The sequence below is a fragment of the Cebus imitator genome, unplaced genomic scaffold (genome assembly GCF_001604975.1).
Source record: "Cebus imitator isolate Cc_AM_T3 unplaced genomic scaffold, Cebus_imitator-1.0 Scaffold26, whole genome shotgun sequence".
NCBI lineage: Eukaryota > Metazoa > Chordata > Mammalia > Primates > Cebidae > Cebus > Cebus imitator.
The window spans coordinates 5157438-5176991 of record NW_016107341.1 but is presented as its reverse complement, the minus strand read 5'-3'; positions in this window follow the sequence as shown (position 1 = coordinate 5176991).

Sequence of the window (19554 nt, the reverse complement as noted above, 5' to 3'; positions counted from 1 at the left end):
AAATACTGTGGTTGCTGGGTCCAACGATGGCCCTGAAAAGTGTCTTTCTTCGTGCTCAGCTTGGGCTATGAGCTCATGTTCTTAGCTTCCCTTGCTTGAAGAATTGAGCAGAGAGCCTTTACCTCATGGTAAGTGTTATAGCTCCAAACGAGAGTTCACGGTCTGAGAGAGTGTGCAGCAATGCAGTTTATTGAGCAAGCAAAGATGAAGCGTCCACAGCATGGAAGGTGACGACATGAGAGGGTTGCTATCTTTTGGTCAGGGCTGCCTGGGCTTATATCCCCAAGTAATTCTGAGTTGCTGAGTGTTTGCCTCCTAGTCCTGTGTGGGGAGAGGGCTTGTGACCATGAGTCACTGATACTTTGAACACAGCCTCCTGGTATGGTTGAAGTACCTGTGTTGACCTTATCCCATGCCAGCGTTTCCAAATGTTCCACAATGATTGACCCCAAAGGTTTTATTCCCTCACCAGCTTGGTAGTGGTGAATTCTCTCAGCATTTGTTTGTCTAAAAAATACTTCATCTCTCCTTCATTTATGAATCTCAGTTTTGCTGGACACAAAATTCTTGGCTGATAATTATTTTGCTTCAAGAGTTTAAAGATAAGACCCCAATCTCTGCTGGATTGTAGGGTGTCTGCTGAGAAATCTGACATTAATCTGATGGGTTGTCCTTTAAGGTTACCTGATGCTTTTGCCTCACAGTTCTTAAGATTCTTTCTTTGATCTTGACTTTAGATAAGCTGATAACTATGTGCCTAGGTGATGATCTTTTTTGTGATAAATTTCCTAGGTTTTTCGAGTTCCTTATGTTTGGATGTCTAGATCTCTAGCAAGTCCAGGGAATTTTCCTTAATTATTCCCTCAAGTTATTTTTCCAAATTTTTAGATTTCTATTCTTCCTCAGCAACAGCAATTATTCTTTGATTTGGCTATTTAACATAATCCCAGACTTCTTGGAAGCTTTGTTCATTTCTTTACATTCTGTTTTTAATTTGTGTCTGTCAGATATTTTTAATTGGAAAGCTTTGTCTTCAAGCTCTCAAGTTCTTTGTTCTACTTGTTTAATTCTATTGTTCTACCATTCTAGCATAATTTGCACTTCTCTAGGTTTGTCTTTTTTTGTCCAGAAGTTGTGATTGTCTTTTCTCTATGATATCTATTTCTCTGGACATTTTTCCAACAATATTCTGTATTTTAATTTCTTTAAGTAGGTTTTTCACCTTTCTCTGGTGTTTCTTTTGATAGCTTACTAATCATCGTTCTGGATTCTTTATCTGGCAAATCAGAGATTTCTTCTGGCTTTAAATCCATTGCTGGAGAGCTAGTATGATCATTTGGGGGTATGATAGAACCTTATTTTGTCATATTACCAGAATTATTTACTTCCCAAGTGTTGTGGGAGGGACCCCATAGGAGATAATTAAATCATGAGGGCAGTTCCCCCCATACTGTTCTCTTGGTAGTGAATAAGTCTTATGAGATAGGATGGTTTTATAATGTGAAACCCCTTTCATTTAGCTCTCTTTTCTCTCTTGTCTGCCACCATGTAAGTTATGGTTGTCTTTTTCCACCATGATTGTGAGGCCTTTCCAGCCACTTGGAACTGTGAGTCCATTTACCCTCTTTCTGCTTATAAATTACCTAGTCTCCAGTATGTCTTTATCAGCAGTGTGAAAATGGACTAATACACCATAGATCTCTGGAATCGTAGCAGTAGGACATCTCACAACCCCCATGGACACTTGAGTTGGCAGAGACAGCTGCTTAGAGAGTTGTTAGGGGTGTATTAGTCCATTTCAAAACATTAAAAATAATTGACTGAGACTGAGTAATTTCTAAAGATAAAAGGTTTAAGTGACTCACAGTTTAGTATCGATGGGAAGGGCTCAGGAAACGTATAGTTATGGCAAAATGAGAAGGGGAAGCAAGGTACCTTCTTCTCAAGGAAGCAGGAAAGAGAAGTGAAAAGTGATGGAGGAAGAGCCCCTTAGAAAACATCAGATTATGTGAGAACTCACTATCATGAGGACAGCATGGGAGAAACCGCCTCCATGACTTAATGACCTCCACCTGGTCTCTCCCTTGACATGTGGGGATTATGAGAATTACAATTCATGATAAGATTTGAGTGTGGACGCAAAGCCTAACCATATTATTCTACGCCTGGTGCCTCCCAAATCTCAGTGTTTTTCACATTTCAAAAACAACCATGCCTTCCCAACAGTTCCCCAATGCCTTAATTCATTCCAGCATTAACCCAAATGTCGAAGTCCAAAGCCTCATCTGAGACAAGCCAAGTCCCTTCTGCATATGAGTTTGTGAAATCAAAAGCAAGTTAGTTACTTCCTAGATACAATGGGGGGGGGGGTACAGGCATTGGGTAAATACACCCACACAAAATGGGAGATATTGGTCACAATGAAGGGGCTACAGGCCCCATGCAAGTCCTAATTCCAGTGGGACAATCAAATGTTAAAGTTCTAAAGTAATCTGCTTTGATTCCATGTCTCACATCCCAGTTGCACTGATGCAAGAGGTGGGCTCCCATAGCCTTGGGCAGCTCTATTCCTGTGGCTCTACAGGGTATAGCCCCCACTCCCAGCTGCTTTCATGAGCTGTCATTGAATGTCTGCAGCTTTTCCAGGTACATAGTACAAGCTGGGTACAAGCTGTCAGTGGATCCACCATTCTGTGCTTTGGAGGACAGTGGCCCTCTTCTCATAGCTCCACCAGGCAGTGCCCCAGTGGGGACTCTATGTGGGGGCTCTGACCCCACATTTCCCTTTTGTATTGCCTTAGCAGAGGTTCTCCATGAGGGCTCTGTCCTTGTAGAAAACTTCTTCCTGGACATCGAGGCATTTCTATACATCCTCTAAAATTTAGGTGGAGATTCCCAAACCTCAATTCTTGATTTCTGTGCACCCACAAGCCCAATACCACTTTAATAAAGAACGAAGCTAATCTGTTAGAGCTGAAAAACTGAAAAACCCACTTTAAGAATGCAATCCCAAGTATTAACAGCAAAATCAACCAAGCTGAGGAAAGACTCTCCAAGTTTAAAGATCAATTCTCTAAAATAACTCAGTCAGACTAAAGCAAAAAGAACATATATTAAAGAAGAATAAACAACACCTCCCAGAAATATGGGATTATGTAAAGAGATCAAATCTGTGACTCATTGGCATCCTTGAAAGAGAAAGTAAGCAATTTGCAAAGCATAGCTTAGGATATTGTACATGAAAACTTTCCCAATCTTGCTAGAAAGGCAAACATTCAAATTCAGGAAATGCAGCGAAACCTTATGAGATACTACATACAAAAAAGAAAAAATTCCCAAGACACATAGTCATCAGATTCTCCATTGTCTCAATAAAAGAAAAAATATTAAAGACAGCAAGAGAGAGTGACAAGTTATCTACAAAAGGAAATCCTTCATGCTAATAGTGGACTTTTTAGCAGAAACCCTAGAAGCTACAAGAGACTGGGGGCCTATATTCAGCATGACTTTAAAAAACAAATTTCAATCAATAATTTTATATCAAAACTAAGCTTCATAAGCAAAGGAGAAATAATACTATTTTCAGACAGGCAAATGCTGAGGGAATTTGCTGCCTTACCAGATGTACCTTGCAGGAGTTCCTGAAGGGATTGCTAAATATGGAAAGTAAAGATCATTACTGACCACTGCAAAACACACATAAATACATAGACCATTGACATTACAACCACACAAACAATTCTCCATAATAACCAGCTAACAATTTAATGACAGGATCAAATTTACACTTATCAATATTAACCTTGAATATAAACAGACAAATTGTCCCAATTAAAAGGCACAGAGTGGTAAGTTAAAGAAGCAACAAGACTCAACAGGAAGCTGCCTTCAAGAGACCCATCTCATATACAATGCCACTAATAGACAAGCATAATTTTTTTTTTTTTTTTTTTTGAGATGGAGTCTCACTCTGTCACCCAGGCTGGAGAGCAGTGGCATGATTTCAGCTCACTGCCACCTCTGCATCCCAGGTTTAAGCAATTCCCCTGCCTCAGCCTCTCGAGTAGCTGGGACTACAGGTGCTTGATGCCACACCTGATGACTTTTTTGTATTTTAGTAGAATTGATCTCAAATTCCTGAGCTGGTCTCGAATTCCTGAGCTCAGGCAATCCTCCCACCTCAGCCTCCTAAAGTGCTAGGATTACAGGCCTGAGCCACTGTACCTGGCTGATAAGCATAATTCTTTATCTGGCATATTAAAGATTTCATCGTGGTTAGAATCTATTGCTGGGAAGTTAATATAATCATTTAGTAATGTAGTAACCCCCTGCTTCTTTATACTTCCAGAATTGTTATGCTTTTCCTTCTTATCTGGAGAAACTGTCACTTCTTTTTACTTTTAATTCACTTTTATTTGAAAAGACATTTTTCTCTTGTTGATATGATTATATGTATATATAGTAGGGGCATTTGGTTTTGTTTCTGGTTGCTTTCAGTGGCAAAGTCTATGTATGCATTCCTTCATTATAGATAGCCTTAGTGTGTTGGCCTTTTCAAATGCCAATAGCAGTAGCAGTATAGTGGGGGTTTGAAAAGGCTCATGGCCTCCTACAAAGCCAGGGTGATACAGGTCTTGAGAAGCTAAGGCTGTCCTCCACACATACCTCCTTTGTTTTCTTACTTATGATCTACTCATCAATTTACATGTCATTATACCACTACACTAAAATAATTTCTTAGATTTGTTTTCTACTTGATTGATTTGATTTCTAAAGTGTCTATTCTGCTATTTACAGTATAGAATATATATTTTCATTCTGCTACTAAAATTTTAATTTTGTTAAAATTATTTTAAAATGTCATCAGCGAATAATGATAGCTTTATATCTACCTTATCAATATAAATACTGTTCCTTCTCTTAATTCCCATATTGCACTAAGCATAACCTGCAACATAATATTAAATAAAAGTGGTAAGAGAAGATATTTTTGTCTTGTTTGTAAACTTAGGGGGAAAGTTCACCATGAAGTATGATAATAGCTTTAGGTTTTTCAAACATGTCTTTTATCATACTGAGGAAGTTTCCTTGTGTTTCTAGTTTTCTGAGAGTTGTTATTATGACTAGTCACTGCATATGGTCAAATATTTTGTCAACATATACTGTATTAAAATAATCATTTGTGGTTTTTCATTTATTCCTTTTTTTAACATTTTTAATTTTAAAAATATTTGACAAGTAAAAACTCTATAATATTCCATACAAGAGTACAATATGATTTGATATATGTATACATTATGAAATAATTACTATATCATGTTAACACATCCATCATATCAAATAGTTATGTGCATGTGTGTGTGTGTGTGTGTGTTATAAACACTTAAAATCTACTCTCTTAGCAATACAGTATTAACTGTAGTCACCAGCATGTATACAGGTACTGATCGACTTACGACCTATACAACTTATGACCATTCGACTTTACGACCACAATCGCTAGCCACGACTGCTCCACATCTGACAGCGCAGATGTTGCCCAGCTGGGCATATGACAATGCAGACCAGCTTCCAGCAGCACCATTTCAACTGTACATATAGCCTACTCAACTTACGACCAAATCGTGTTACAACCGGTCTGTCGGAACGAATCGTGGTCGTAAGTCGAGCACTAGCTGTACTAGATTTCTAGAGCATTGTCATCTTATAACTAACAGTTTATACTCTTTGAGAAATATCTTCCCTTCCCCCAAACCCTAGTTCATGGCAACCAGTGCTGTCCTCTGCTTCTATGACTTCTACTTTTTAAGATTTTGCATATAAGTGAGATCATACAGTATTTGTTATTCTGTGTCTGGCTTATTTCACTTGGCATAATATTCCCAAGGTTTATCCATGTTGTCACAAATGACAGGAGTTTCTTTGTTTTATGGCTGAACAATATTCCATTGTCTTTCTATGCCATATATTCTTTATTGATCCATTGAAGTACACTTAATTGAGTACCATATCTTTCTTTCATTTTTTCTTAATGTAGGCCTTTATTACCATAAACTTCCTTCTTAGAACTGCTGTGCCACATATCATAAGTTTTGGTATGTTGTCTTTCCAATTTTGTCTAAAGATACTTTTTAATTTGCCTTTGATTTCTTTGACCTATTGATTATTCAAATCTGGTGTTTAATTTCCACATATTTGTGAATTTTTCAAGATTCCTTGTGTTGTTATTTTAATTTTATGACATTGTGCTCAGAAAAGTCACTTGATATGATTTTAATCTTGTAAAATTTGTTAAGGCTTGTTTTATGGTCCAATATATAATCTACCCTGGATAATCTTCCATATGTGCTTGTGGTAAATGTGTATTCTGCTGATGTTGAGTGAAATGTTTTACATATGTCAGATTCGTTTGGTTTAGAGTATTTTTTAAGTTTACTGTTTTCTAATTGATTTTCTGTTTGGGTAATCTACCCACTGTTGAAAGTGGGATACTGAAGTTTCCTGCTATTATTACATTGCTGCCTATTTGTCTCTTGATTTATGTTAACACTTGCCTTAAAACATTAAATATTTCACTGTTGGGTGAAATATATATTTTAAGTGTGTGTGTGTGTGTGTGTGTGTGTGTATACATATATACATATATATATATATATATATGCACATATACATATATAAAATTTTATGTTATCTTGATGAATTCATCCCTTATTATATAGTGCCCTTATTTGTCTTTTGTGACATTTTGTCTGAAAGTCTATTTTTTTCTAACAAAAGTATAGCCAACCCTTTTTTTGTTTAATGTTTTTATGGAATATATTTTTCATTCCTTCCCTTTCAGCCTATGTGACCCTAGGGCTAAAGTGAGTCTCTCGTAAGTAACATGTTTTTGGTTCTTTTTATTTTTCAATTTATTCATCCATTTTTCTCTTTTGATTGGATAATTTAATCCATTTACATGTAAAGTAATTATTGATAGTTAAGGACTTAACTATTGCAATTTTTCATTGCTTTTGGCTGTTTTATAATTTATTTGTTTCTTTCTCTTTTGTCTTCCTTTGTGATTTGTTGATTTTTACAGTGGTATGCTTTAATTCCTTTTTCTTTATTTTTTGTTGATCTGCCAGAGGTTTTATTTTCTTTGTGGTTACCATGGGGCTTAAACAAACATCTTAGAGTTATTACCTTTTATTCATGAATCTGCATATTTATTCCTTCTCAAGATTTGAGTACTGTTCAGTCAGTATTTCTTTAAACTTTCTGCCACTTTCTTTCTCTTTTCCTCTTCTGGTGCTTTCATAATTTATATATATGAAGGCTAGGTTTCTTATGCTTTCTTCTTTTTAATTCTTTTTTCTTTTTCTTTTTCTTTTCTCTAATTGGCTAATTTCAAATGATGGCCTGTCTTTAAGTTTGCTGTTATTTTCTTCTGAATGATTTAATCTTCTATTAAAACTCTCTATTGAATATTTAGATATTTCATTGCATTCGTCAGCTCTGGAATTTCTGTTTGGTTCTTTTTTATGGCTTATGGTTTATATCTCTTAAACTTCTCATTTTGTTTATACATTCCTTTCCTAATGTAATTTAGCTGTCTGTGTATTCTTAAATTTCATTGAGCTTCCCTAAGGATGATCATTTAACATTCTTTTTCAAGTAATTTATAAATCTCCCTTTATTTGGAGTTCTGATACTAGAACTTTATTAATTCCTTTGGTGGTGACTTGTTTGCCTGATTTTTTGCTATTCATGCAGTCTTGCATTGGTGTATGTTTATGGAGCAAACATTTTTTTCTGGTATTTACAGACCGATTTTGGCAGGTGAAAGCCTTCTCCTGTTGGGTCCCCAGACTGATAGGATTGTCTCTGGGATCACAGTTGAATGGAGTGGGAACCAGGTCAAGTGGCTGCTGCTGGTTCTGCAGTGGGGCCTGTGACTGGCATTTGTCACCAGGGGATAAAGTAGATATGGGTTCTGTGTTGTTCCTTGGTAGACTGGACTGTCACCCAGGTCTGCAGGCCTGTCTCTTGGAGCACAGATTGACATGTCTCCTTCTGGCCTTTAAGTGGGCAGAATTGCTCTCTCAGACCACAGCTAAGAGGGGCTATAGCTAAGTTTTAGGGCCATGTCTGTTGGGCCTGAGTTACAGGGCTTTTAGGTGGGAATCACAGTAGGTGTGATTCCTGGGTCCCTTGGGAGATTGTTCTGGTAGCAGGACCACAGCCAAATGGAGCTATAGCCAAGCTACAAGAGTATGGGGTTGTTTCTGGGTCTCTGAAACTATGGTTGGTGAACTTGCCACTTGGGTATCCCTTCTCATGGCTGTGGATTACTGGTGCTGTGGAGATGTAAGCAGGGGACCTCTTATTCTGTCATCTTGTTGATATCACCCTTTTCTAATTTGTTAATATAGTTATTTATATTGGTTGATTCCTGAATGTAAAACCAACCTTGAATTCCTGGAAAAAACTCTACTTAATTATGATGCATTATCTTGTTTTTATACTGCAAGATTTGTTCTGCTAAATTTTTGTTAAGGAATTTGTGTCTGTGTTCATATATTTTTCTCTATAGTTTTACATGTATATGTGTGCTATAATCCTGGTAAACATGAATTTGTATTAATATGTCTGACTTCAATCAAGTGCCAAACGATTCATTATAGCTTTTTGTTCTTGATTATCTGTAACTTCCCTCTGCATCAGTAGGAAACTACCCCCGACTTTTTTTATGTATTTCTTTACGAGTTCATTTTTGTCTTTAACATTAAAGTTTAGAGTCAAACATAATTTTCTGAGGGTAATTAAGTCAGTCTCCCTCCACCTCCCATTTAATGTGGCTATGTTATATATTTGTGATACAATTATCTTCATTCGGTCCTGGGGTATCCCAATATTTTGGTTAATTTTTAAAAATTTATCTAAGTTTACATGCATCAAATTTAACTCTTTGAGATGTATAGTTCCAAGGCATTTTAAAAATTTTAGTTTTTATTTTTATTTAATTTTTCTGAGAGAGGGTCTTGTTATGTTGTCCAAGCTGGACTTGAATTCCTGGGCTCAAGCAATAACACCTGCCTCAGCCTCCTGAGTAACTTGAAGTACAGGCATACACCATTATGCCTGGCAAGTTCTATGGGTTTTGACAAATGTGCAGAGCTCTGAATCCACAACCCAGTGTCATATAGAAGAGTTTGCCCATGTGTCCTTTTCATATTTAATCCCCCTACCCCATTCAACCAGCCACTAGCAACTACTGATTTGTTTCCTATCTTGATTTCATTGCCTTTTTCTGAAGATCTTATTAATGGAATCATATAGTAGGTAGCCTTTTTTTAGTCTGGCTTCTTTTACTTAGCAAAATGCAGTTAACATTTATCCACGTGGTATGAAACAATAGCTCATTCCTTCTTATTGCTGAGTATTATTGCTCACTGCAACCTCTACCTTCTGGGTTCAAGTGATTCCCCTGCATCAGCTTCCCAAGTAGCTGGGATTATAGGTGTGTGCCACCATGCTCAGCTGCATTTTGTGTTTTTAACAGGGACAGGGCTTCATCATGTTGGCCAGGCTGGTCTCGAAGTCCTGACCTCAGCTAATCTGCCTGCCCGGGCCTCCTAAAGTGCTAAGATTATAGGCATAAGCCACTGTTCCCAGCCTCTCATTGTTTTAATTTGTATTTCCCCAATTTCAAATGGCTTTGAATATCACTCCATGTATTTTCCATCTATATGTTTTTGGAGTTCTGTTTAGATCTTTTATCAACGTTTTATTGGGTTCTTTTTTTCTGGTTGAATTTTAAGAATTTTTAAATATTCTAGATCAAGTTTTTTATCAGATACATGTTTTGAAAATATTTTCTCTGTGGTTTGTCTCTTTTTTAATTTTATTTACTTTAAGTTCTTGGATACATGTATAAAATATGCAGATTTGTTATTTAGGTATATGTGTGCCGTGGGGGTTTGCAGCACCTATCAACCCATCACTCAGGTTTTAAGCCTCACATGCATAAGCCATTTGTCCATAAGCTCTCCCTCCCCTCAGTGCCACACCAACAGGCCCCAGTGTGTATTGTTCCATTTCCTGTGTCCATGTGTTCTTATTGTTCAGCTCCCATTTATGAGTGAGAACATGTGGTACTTGGTTTTCTGTTTCTGTGTTAGCTTGCTGAAGATGATTGCTTTCAGCTTCATCCATGTCCCTGCAATGAGCATGGTCTCATTTCTTTTTGTGGCTGCATAGTATTCAATGATGTAGGTATATGGCTTGTTTTTTCATTCTCTTAACTATCTTTTGCAGATAGAAGCTTTTTTTTTTCACTCTAAAGCTTTTAGAGTGAGTTCTACAACGTCCTTCCTTTTACAGAATTGTTTGGATAATAATCTAGTTAGTATCTACTAAAATGTAATGGATTTTTTTTAATTGGGATTGTGTTGACTATATAGATCACATTAGAAAGAATTAAGATGTTAACATTGTGGTTTCCAATCCATAAACTTGACATCTCTCTCAATAATATATGTAATTTCTTTAATTATTCTCATACATGTTTTATAGCTTTTTACTAAAAAAAACATAATTTATTAGTTTCCTGTAAAAGTGGTTCACTTGAGGATAGTTATTGTAGATTTAAACATTTTATATTCCAATTGTGAACTTCTGGTACATCAGAATACAATTGACTTTTGTAAATTTAACTTGTACCTGTCAACCTTAATTAAGCTCATGGACTACTCCCAGGGCAGTGGGGGTGACGCACGGGGAGGGAGAATGTGGATTCATTGGGAATTTCTACATAGGAAATCATGGCATCAGAAAATAAAAAAGCCTTTTATTTATTTCCTTCTAATCTGTATGCCTTTATTTATTTTTCTTGCTTTATTGCACTAGCTAGGACTTCCAATACGTTATTGAGTATGAGTGGCTCGAGAGTGTATCTTCTTTTCTTGCTCCAGATCTTAAGGAGGAAGCAATCAATCTCTCACCATTAAGTATAACATTAACTGGAGACTTTTCACAGATACTCTGTACCAGGTTACGGAGTTTACCTTCTACCACAGTTTGCTGAAAGCTTTCATCATAAATGGATACTGCTTTTTGCCAAATTCTTTTTCTGCATCTGTTGAAATGATCAAATGGTTTATCTTAGTCTGTTACTATGATTAAGCTCACTTATCTGCTTTCAATATGGAACCAGTCTTGCCTGTAGATAAAGTACTAGATCATGACGTATTATCCTTTTTATATGTTATTAGACTAAATTTGCTAATAATTTGTTAGAAATTTTTATAACATATTTTTTCATGAAATATATTAGCCTGATTTTGGTAATATGCTAGACTCATAAAAAGCTAAGAAGTGTTCCCCCTGATTCTATTTCCTGGTAGTATTTATATAGTACTGGTGGTAATTATTTTTTAATGTCTGATAGAACTTATCATTGAAATCATTTGGTCCTACAGCTTTATTTATAAAGTTTTTACTACAATTCAAAAGACATAGGACAATTTTATTTATCTACTACTTTTGTGAAAAACTTTGGGAGTTTGTATATTTTGTGAATTGAACCATTTCATCTAAGTTATGGAATTTATGAGCATAGATTATTATTAGTATTTTCTTACTATCCATGTAATATTAGTGGGACCGGTATTGATATCTCCACTTGATACTGCTAAGTTATGTCTCCTCTGATTTTTCTTGGCTTAGCTAGACTGTAAACTTGAACTAATAAAGCAATGTAATTTATGAGAGGTACAATGAGAAATAGAAAGTGCATGCTAAGAATAGAAAAGTTTTGATTTATATTTTTTCCTTTGCACATTAAGCAAGAGGACAACTAAAGACACACATAGAATGTAACTGATATACATAAAATTCTACACTCTAAATCAATCAGTTAATAAATTACCTCTTTTTCAGGATTCTGAAATAGACACAAAAATATATCCTATATTGCTTCACTGAGATAACTTCCTAAAAATCCAAGCTAATGGAACTACTACATATAACTTTCTCTGACTTCATTGCATAAAAACTAAATTTTAATGACAAATATCATAACGGTGGTAAATCCTAGTAATTCTAATCTTATTAGGTAATTTGCAAAAGAAATTGGAACTTTCTGGTAAGTAAAACAAGGAAAAATGAGATATAATCAATCCTTCTAAGATATATTAATTTCTCTTTGAAACATCATTAATTTTAAAAGATGACTCCACTGCATGAAACCATGTAAAATTGCTATGTGTTAGTAATGTCATGGGATCCTTTGGGTGTTGCTTGAACAACCAGAAAGTTCTGTGGCTGGTGGCACCACCGCTTCAGTTTTGCTCATGCCTGCTGGTCTCATTCCACTTACTTGGCCCAGCAGGCTGTTCTTGGCTCATGCTACTGGCCCAGGTCCCACACCTGCCAAGGGGGAGCCAGGCACGGAGTGGCGAGGGGTGTGTGGGTGAGCAAGCGGAGGGTCTGGCCACTGTTTACAGCCAAGCATGGCTGCAGAGGGGCAGGCAGTTCCAGGGGTGGCCAGCCCCTGCAAGACTGCAGCTGGGCCAGAGGTACCACAAGTGACTTCTGCTGTGGGCACCACTGTCTGGACAAAGGGAATGTAATGGCACCCAAAAGCTTAGAGATGCCAGGACAAGCAGTGCCCCAAAAAGGCTGTTACAACTGTCCCAACCCTGGCTTGGGGAGCACTGATGTCTTGGCTCCCAGAAGGGCTGAAGCTCTTCTCTCGTCATCACCCACAACATTGGGAGTGGGGATGTGTTTTGGTCCTGTTTGTTACAGCTTTCAGTCCCGCCAGTCAGCATGTCCCAAGTTCTTGTCCTGTGTCCATGGAGAATGAGGTATATGGACAACTGGAGGGTAAGCAAGGTGGAGAGGAGCTTCATTGAGCTGCAGAACAGCTCTCCGGAAACCCAAAGTGGGTAGCTCCTTTCCACAGGCAGGTCGTCTCAACAAGTCAAGGAGACCCAAAGTGGATAGCTCCTTCCTGCAGCTGGTAGTCCTGATGTCTGTGTTAGTCTGGCTGGTTCAGGATTTTTATGAACTCAGAAGGGAGATGCTGATTGGTCCATGGGTGGCCATGGGCAGGCCTGGAAAAAGCCCAATAAGTTTTCTCTCTGGGCCATGGATTCCACCTAGAACTAGCAGCCCAGCCCCCAGGCTTTAGGTCATCTCTGGCTTGAAGATAGAGTTCATCAGGTACCCTCCCTTTTCCGTCCAGGAGCCTGTCTGCCTACTGCTGCCATCCGTATGTTGTCCACAGTGCCCAGGCTTCTCGTGCCAAAGGGTGCCTGCAGGCCCACGCTGAGCTGCGCTCAGTACCCCCTCAGCCTCCTTCCTGTTCTTGTTGGTGCCGAAAGTCTGGAGGAGGCCAAAGCAGCAGAAGGCTGGTGTGTCAGCATTGCCCTAAGTGTGCAAACTCATAGCTGGGTCCTGATAGTGCCCAGGCTTGGCCGCAACTTTGCTCTAAAATCAGAAGGATTACTGGGAGCCAGGGAGGAGTGAGAGCAGGCTTTTCGAAGCCTGTGGGGACAGGGGGTCTCCCTGGGACCCGAAAGCACAGGGGTACCTGGGTCTGGAGTGGAAACTGAGCAGCTACAGCTGCACCCAGGAGCATGGAGCTCCTGCCACACCAATTCAGTAGGGAGTAGGGGTCCTACCTGTTCCTGGCAGGACTGTGGAGCATGCAACCCAACCCCGGCCATGCATCCTGGGCTAGTGGGCATCTTCACAATTGCTGCTCCATACAGGCCACCGCTGCCATCAATAATGAATAGCATAAATCCACATTTTTATTTCTACTTATAGTTTTTTAAAGTAGAAAACTAATACAGTTCCTTTAGTTTGTAACATAAATATACATTTTCTTTATACTTTTTATAGAAATTTATATCAATATGCACATACATCAGAATGCTTCTGGTTTGTTATATAATTTTTATGCAGCTCTGAGGTTATTATGGAAATATCAGGGAGAAGTAATTATACGTTCTATATTCCACAGCTTATCTAATCATGCTTTCATATTCTTTTTACTGTTATACTGGGAGAATTGGCAATTTACAATTTTTTTTTCCTTTTTAATAACATTAATAATTAATGAAAAATCCATTTCTAATTTAAAGTCAAACTATTTATTTAAATACATTTAATTCCGTACACTGGTGAAGGAAAAAATTTTAATGCTGTCAAACTCTTCTATAATACCTGTAATCAGAAAAGCCATTTCCCATATGTTAAGACTTTTTATTGCATGAAAGGTGCTACTGAAGAAAAAGTATATCTCTCAAGCTTGCTGCCCTCTGTATGTCTGAGCACAGTTGATAATAATAGATTAATATCATGTTTCATACACTTCAGAATAAATTTTCATTCTAATTAATTGCAGCGTTTTTCAGTGTGTGACTGGCTTATTTTGAAAAGTTACAAAAAGTACCTAGAATCGCCCTATATCTTTATTAAAAAATGTGTTTGAAGCAGAGGTAATTAAATAATGTGTGGTCATAACAAATAATTCAGATATTTACTATTATCACTATAAATGTTAAAATTGAGTAAAAAGGTAACACTCCACAAAATAGAATATTAAGGGATTCATGTCCATTTAATATACAAATTACTCAAAATGATTGCCTCACTTAATTTTCTTTATACTTATTTGCAGCCATTTTAATCCTGCAAATTTGTCAGTTCCATTCCTTATGCAAATTTGCTGATATGAAATTGAAATTATTTTTCTCTGTAACTTTATTTTTCAACCATTATTCACTGCAAAACACATTGGTTCAACTAGCAACATAACTTGTTTTTAATGTCCCAGCTCAATTCCTGGTTAATTCATGAAGATGGCTTTTATCTCTAACACTTAATTGTAATGGTCATTAATTAAGGTCAGCTGTTTGCTGTTTTCTACTTTGCTTAATCTCATCAATACCATTAACTTAATAGATCATTGTTTGATTTTTCTTCTTGTTCTCCAACTCCTCCTTTCTCCTCTCCCTCTTTCTTATGATTGCTCTTCCTTCTCTTCTCTTCTCCTTTTCCTTCTTCTCCTGTCTTTTTCCTTCTCCTTCCCTCCTCTTCTTCCTCCCCCACCTTCCCCCCCACCCACCCACCACCCTTGAGTGAGATACCATTCTTTTCTGGTACATTGCTGCTGCTGGGCATGAAATGAATTTGCAATAAAAAGTTACAATAATAATTATCCAGTCTTTAAGCAATTTATACACTGTGGCAAAAAAATACCCCAAAGTATGTAAAAAAAACAAAACAAACTTTTCATATGGCTCAAATGCCATTTCTGTATTTTAGTTGAAACAATATGCCTTTCCTAAAATATATTACAAAACGAACTTTAGTGATAAATTAACCATGTTGCTTAAAGGATATAAAATGAACGGCCTCTTCTGAAATAAAAATGAATACATATAATAGAGTTGTTTGTTAATTTAAACATTTTAAAGGTAATTTTTCAAACCGATTCAGTGGACTGGAGCCAAATTTTATGCTTCAGGTGAACAAAAATCTATCCTTTCCAAATGAATACTATGGACTGGCAGTTCACTCAGAGGAAATAAATGTTTAATGTATTTTCTTTGCTCTAACTATCAATAATGATATAGATAAACTATAAAATATAAAAAGAACCCTTTGTGGAGAATAAGATTTGCTTCACCCCCCTGTTAAGATAAATGCAATTTGTACTCACAGGAAAATAAAAATTTAAACTAAAATATAGTACCAGTCACATCAGTTTTAAAAGGATTACTTATGTCTCAGCCATATGGTTGAACATCAGAAAAATAATGTCAACTAGATATATTATTTCAGCAAAAGAAAAAGGTATGTTTTTGTTTTCTGGCTTAAAATATTGCTGTTCTAAATATTTTTTCCCTCAAAGTTCATGAATATATCATATATCTAAAATAATACCAGTGAATTATGAAACTGTAAACTATTCAGTGTTTGAATACATTAATAATGAATATCAAAGTATGGAATAAGTCCATATACTGTATAGCACACAATTAACTCTTCATAGGGTAATAGTTTTTGAAACTATGAAACTGGATTATTTTCCAGTAAAACTTGTTTATTTATTTTATAATTGTGATAGGAAAATTAAGACCTAGTGAAAAAATGGTCATCAAGGTTTATTGAGAATTAGTATGTAAGACCAAGAGATAGCGATTATATCTTTATAGCGGCAAATACAAAAATGCTTGGCAGTTGCAGTTGCAGTTAAGTGGAATGGATTCTAACGGTATTATTTGCCTTGGAATCTACAGGAAGGAAATGTATTATTTGAACAACTGATGAATAGAAGAAATGAGGTCAAGGCTTTGGGCAGTGAAAGGGAGGCCTCTGAAAAGAGTTGAAAAAAGGAAAGTGTGGGCCAGATCAGAAGAACAACGCAAGCGTTATGTTGTATTCTAAGAAAGTGTAACGCTATATCAGGGTGACTAGAGGGAACAAAGTTGGTGAACAACATGAATACCCCCAATTCAAATTAAATTTACAAGCCTGGTTTTTATATGTGGATTCTTAAAAAAGGAGGTAAAGAAGTCAAAAACCAAACAACATAGCCCAGACTTCTGTTTGTGATCCATCTATGATTGGATCGCTATGACTCAATACCATCATCCAGAAAAATAGCTCCTTCCCTGACAAAAATCCCATATTATTTAATAGTTTCTTCTTTTTTCTTTAGTGTTCTATACAGCCAAAATGCTATTGTTGAAGTTATTTTCATTTCTTGCCCTATGAAAAACATGATATTTTTACATGGATATCTTTCCTTATCAACTTTAGAGTTAGCATGTTTAGTTTCAAAAGTAAGTTTCTATTGTATTTCTTCTGTGTTAACTTTTAAAATTAGTAATAACTGACATCTTTATAATAGATTTTCTTACCGATCCCAACAAATACTTTTTTATGCATTTGCTTATTTTGTTGCGTAGTAGAATTTTTAAATTTTTTTTTCAGATTTTGTTAGGATTTTGTTAGCTATTTAATCTTTTTATTTGTCACTTTTTGTTATATACAAAAAGACTTCTAATATTGCTTATTAAATTTCTACCCACCACCTTATTGTATAACTTAGTGTTTATAATATTCTCTTAACTGGTATAGTATCAAAAACAAGTAATGAATTTACCTTCTTTACAATTTCTGTAACTCACTTTTTCTTTTCTTGTTGAAGTTCCTATTTAAATAGCAAAGTCACTCTTGTGCTAAGGTGTTATGAAAATTCCTTATATCATTTGGAATTCTTTTGTGTGAAAGCAGTACACTTTAAAATGCTTTTAAGTACTAATGAACAGAATGAATGAAAGCATGCCTAGGAGAGGAATGCTTGTGAGGGAGTTCTGAAGCAGAGCCGTTGACTTATGTGGCCCTGAGTATTCCAAGAAACGATGCGTTAACCTCATTTTTCTGATAAAGCAATCAAGGCAGAAGCAGCATCAACCCTTTGTTCTTTCCTTTGTTCTAACATTGTTTGCTTTGCTGTCTTTCTCTTAAACAGTTTCTGATGCTGATTGAGGTGCTTAAACTGCTCTGGCACCAAGTTTCGCTTTTCAATGGCCTTCCTTTAGGGCTAAGTGCTAAGGGCTAAGTGTGCTCATCTTCTCAAATATGTTATTGGTTAGACTTAGGGGTCCACTGTCCATTTGGTTCTAGTGATAACTCATGTTAATCTTGAAGTGATACTAGCCTCTAAACCTAGTTAGTCTCTTGGTACTATGGTTATACTGTTTATTTACTGCCCCCCCCCCACCACTGCCACCCTTTAATATGTGTCATGTATGGGACAGCATAGTTACAACTTAGTGCAAACTGAGAGACTTGGCTGTTGCCAACATGGAGATCAGAAAATTTCTGAATAGGATGCAAACTGTGGTGGAGAGTATAGCGCAACATGCCTGCTGAGGGTTCACAGTGGAATGAAGTAAAGAGACCTTGTAGCTGAGGCTGTAGAAAGACAGGCTATATCGGGAAACAGCTATGTGCCTCATTCCCAGTGCTGGAGTTTAGCTTTTCTGGTAGGACTGAATCCCAGTCCTGTACTTTATGAGCAACAACCTCAAAGGCAAAACTTTCTAATGTCCACATAACCTACTAGTTCCAAAACTTGGCTACATATTAAAATTTTCTGGGAAGACATAAAAAAAAATTGCACACAGCCAGCATGGTGGCTCGTACCTATAATCCCAGCATTTTGGAAAGTCAAGCAGGGAAGATGGCTTGAGTTTAGGAGTTAGAGACCAGCCTGGGCAACTTGTGAGACCCCGTCTCTGTTAAAAAGAAAAAAACAAGGTGGGTGTGGTGCTTGCCTATAGTCCCAGTTACTTGGGAGGCTGAGATGGGAGTATTGTTTAAGCCCAGCAGGTCAAGGCTGCAGTGATCTGTGGTTATGTCACTCCACTCCAGCCTGGGCAACAGAATGAGACCCGGACTCAAAAAAAAAAAAAAATTACACATGTCTAGGTTTTAGGTTTCAACCATAGATGACTGATTTCATTGGTAAGCTCCACAACTGTGTAGTCAATCTGAGAATCATTGATGTTTCTTGACTGAAAATACCATCTGTTTGTCTTCTTCATTTTTCTGACTGACATTCTACCACTACATGGACACTCCTGGGTACTTATAGTCCAGAACTGCCTGGTTCTGTCAATTTCTTCTGGCCATTGTCTTTTGTATTACCTACTTGGGAGATGCTCCACTGTTACCCTGGCCCACCTATTAGTCTATTCAAGTCTGGTAAATTGTTTACTGAGCTATAAGAAGTAAGCCTAATTCACACATAAGTCACTTATATAGGTAGGTAGTAACAAAGCCATGGCCAGAAACCAGGTGCACTAACTTCTAGACATCTGTTCTTTGCATTTTGCCTGAATTCTTTTAACTTATTTTGTTATTTACTTTGCTGTATTCTAGAGTCTTCCTCTTTCCCCACATTTGGGCCCAGTATACTAACTAAATATAGATTACTGATTTTTTTTACATATTTTTTTCTTTGTACTCATATCTCATTTTACACAAAGCTGAAAAGATCATGATTCATTATTTCACATAGTAACTAACATCTGGAGTCAGTTAAAATGAGTCTAACTCATATGCCACATGGTACAGAAGCTGGATGAAGTTTTCATTGAAGCTAGACATTGGTAATGTAATATGTAATGTATATTGACTCTATCACATTTCATTTCTCATGTCTTTGGACTTAGGTGCTATAAGAAGGCATGACTAGATGATGAAAAATTATAATGTCTTTAATTTTTTTCAAAGAAACAACTGTTTTGCTTTCATCTAGGTCCCCAGAATTGCGCTTTAAAATGAATTACAATACACAAATTATTTTTCGTACTCCAACACTGAAAGGATAATGAAATAAAAACAAAAGTGTGATGAAGTGTTGCATACTGATGTTTCTTATAAGAAGTTACAGTTCTCTTTTTTTCTCTCTCTCTTTAAACCATCAAGGAACAAGCAAGAGGCATTTATATATATATATATATATATATATATATATATATA